Genomic DNA, 3316 nt, shown 5'->3' with positions numbered 1-3316 from the left:
TTTGTTTATGTCTAATACTGTTATTTTTTCCCTTTCTACCTTGTAATGGGGGTGTTAAGACTATTTACATTTGATGTGATTATTAATATGATTACATATAAGTCTATTATCTTACTATTTGTTTCTATATGTCTCATCTGTTCTTTGTTGTTGATTTGTCTGCTATCTTTTGGATAAGCATATCTTATGATCTATTTTATCTCCTTTGTTGACTTATTAGTTATACACCTTGCCACTATAGTGGTTGTTTGAATATTTTATATCTTTCACTATCATGATCTACCTTCCGATGATATTATAGAGTGTCATGTAGAACAATTGTCCCCAACCTTTTTGGCATCTGGGACTGGTTTCATGGATGACAATTTTTCCATGGACTGGAGTTGGGGGATGGTTTCAAGATGATTCAAGCACATTACACTTATTTTGCACTAATTATATGACTCACCATAATGCAGAGTCAGTGGGGGCCCTGAGCTTGTTTTCCTGCAACTAGACAGTCCCATCTGGAGGCAACGGGGACAGTAACACCCAAAGTGTGTTGCTTATGTTTGGTCTACTCCATAATCTTATTTTGATTGCTGTCACTGCAGAAAACTCTGCTTCATAAAGATAGGATCTTGCAAACAGAAGTAGGCTTTTCAGTGCTTTTGTGGCAATCTCAGGATATTCCACCTTGACTTTAATCCAGAACATATGGAGATTTGAAGTTGTGTCAAACGTACTTTTAAGGCCATCATCATTTGTGATCTCAAGCAGTTGATCATCTTCTAGCATGGACAAAGTCGATTCACCTGGCTTATGCGTGAATGGGTCACGGATCCATTCCTTCTCATTTCAGGGATTTTTTGTGGTTGGGAAGTAATGCTCAAACTCTTTTGAAAGCTGAGATAAGTGACTATGCACTAGCTGGAAGAAAGAAGGCCCTGGCTCAGTCTCTTTCAAAATCTCTGCTACTGTTTGAAACATGTCAAAAATCCCAATGTTCACTTGTCGCCCCCATAATTCCAATTTGGCTTTGAATGCAGCCAATTCATCCACCGACATGAACAGATCGTTGTCATTCTCCCCTGAAGTGACAGATTGAGTTCATTGAGCGGGTTGAATTTGTGACACAAGTAAGCAAATTTTGCAACCCATTCTGTGTCACTGAAATGTGCTGCCAGTGGTGACTGTGTTTTCTAAAAAAATCTCTGGAGGGGATCTCATAACTCAAAAACTCTGGCCAGGGACCTAACTTTAGAAAGCCATCCCACTTCTATGTATAAGAGAAGACATGTGTACTCTGCGTCCATCTCCTCACAGAGCTGCATGAACAGATGTGAGTTCAGGACATGTAATTTAATGTGGTTGATAATTTTAATCATATCTTGCAAAATTTTGTTTAGTTCAGGTGACATTTTTTGGCTAGCCAGCATTGCTCTATGGATGACACAGTGCATGGACTCACATTCTGAAGCAACATCTTTGACCCAAGTGGTGAAATCAGAAAGCTGTCCAGTCATGGCAGCCACTCCATTCATGTATATACTGACAAAAAATGACCGATTCAGATTTCCTGATATGTAATCATTCAGAGACTGGAATAGTTCTGAAGCTGTGGTGTTGGCTGGCAACAAAAGGGCATATAACATATCCTTATGAACATCCTCCTGAAAAATATATTGCACAAAAACAAGTATTGTTGCCTTGTTGTCAACATCGGCAGATTCGTCAACCTGGATTGCGTACCACGGTGACTCATTAATCCTCTCTAACAATTGTGTTTCAATATCTTTTACTGTTTCATCCATTTATGTAGTTACGGTGCTGGTCAAAAGTGGAAGAAGTGCCACCTCTTGAACTGTAGCTTCTCCTAAAAGTTCATGGCAAATGTCCTTAGCAACAGGCATGATCAACTCTTCACCAATAGTAAAGGGCTTCTTAGCTTTAGTGATGAAGTTAGCCACTAGGAATGATGCTATCAGTGCAGACACCTTTGATGGAGTGATGGCCTTCATAATTGCTTCTGTTTTTTGTGTTCACATTTTTTTCTTTTGAAAAACTCCAAACGCTAGTCTTTTAATGCAGGGTGTTTGGTCTCTATGTGGTGAAGCAGTTTTGAAGGTTTCATGGCTTCATTGGTTAGCTGATCAAAACATACTATATAGAGTGGGCTTGGAGAAGGTGAACCACCTGTTGCAATGAACCCATAATTTAAGTAGGACTCTTGACATTTTCTTTTAAATGCAGCTTTCATTTTGTTGGCAGTCCTAAAGCCTTCTGCTGTCTCATTATTGGGTCTCTCTCCCTTTTCAAAGAAGCTCTCCAGTGACGTTTGTTTTTTACTCATTTTTGCTAGGATTAGCTTGTGAGCTTATCAAAACTGTGACTGAGACAAGTGTACAGTGCAGGAAAGAGGCATATATCAAAGTGGTAAATTAAATAATGGGTGGGCCATGCGTGAACTAAAATAAGTGTCGGATTCTGATTTAAAGTCTGGCACCAGATGTAGCTGTACAAATGAAGTACATCAACTCACTCGCCACTATAAAACCTGCCACCACATGCAGCTTAATTGTCACTTGCCACCCACTGATAAGGTTTTGCTATAAGTCTGAAAGCAATTGATTTATTATGGTCTCTGTGCAGTCAAACCTCTCTAATGATAATCTGTATTTGCAGCCACTCCCCAGCACTGGCATCACCGCCTCAGCTCCACCTCAGATCATCAATCGTTAGATTTTCATAAGAAGCACTTGACCTAGATCCTTGCATGTGTGTGGTTTACAGTAGGGTTCTGCCACCACTGATCTGATGGGAGACAGAGCTCAGGTGGTGATGCGAGGGATATGGAGCAGCCATAAATATAGATGAAGCTTTGCTGGTTCACCTGCCACTCAACCTCCTGCTGTGCACCCCGGTTCCTAATAGGCCACAGACTGGTACTGGTCTGTGGCCCAGGAATTGGGGACCACAGACAGAGAATGTAGGAATCTTAAAAATAGTATACTTTCATAAATATTTTGGAGATGAAAAAATAAAAAAGAATAAAAAGTCATATTTTTATTTTCTAATTAATATTTTTGTTCTCTTTGTCATAGTACTCTGAAGGGTTTGATAGACACATTTTGAACATATCAAATATAGTTACAAGAACTTTTCAATACCTTTATTTGTTAATTATTTTATTGATGTCACTTCTGGGCCAGTTTTGATTGATTTTTATCCTCTGTGGGTCATATTTTCTACATGTTTGCATTATCTGATAAACTTGGATTAGATGCCAGGCATTGTGAACCTTACCCTGTTGGATGCTGAATACTTCTGTATTCTT

The sequence above is a fragment of the Propithecus coquereli genome, unplaced genomic scaffold, assembly GCF_000956105.1.
Source record: "Propithecus coquereli isolate 6110/MARCELLA unplaced genomic scaffold, Pcoq_1.0 Scaffold545, whole genome shotgun sequence".
Classification (NCBI taxonomy): domain Eukaryota; kingdom Metazoa; phylum Chordata; class Mammalia; order Primates; family Indriidae; genus Propithecus; species Propithecus coquereli.
This window is presented reverse-complemented; position numbering follows the sequence as displayed.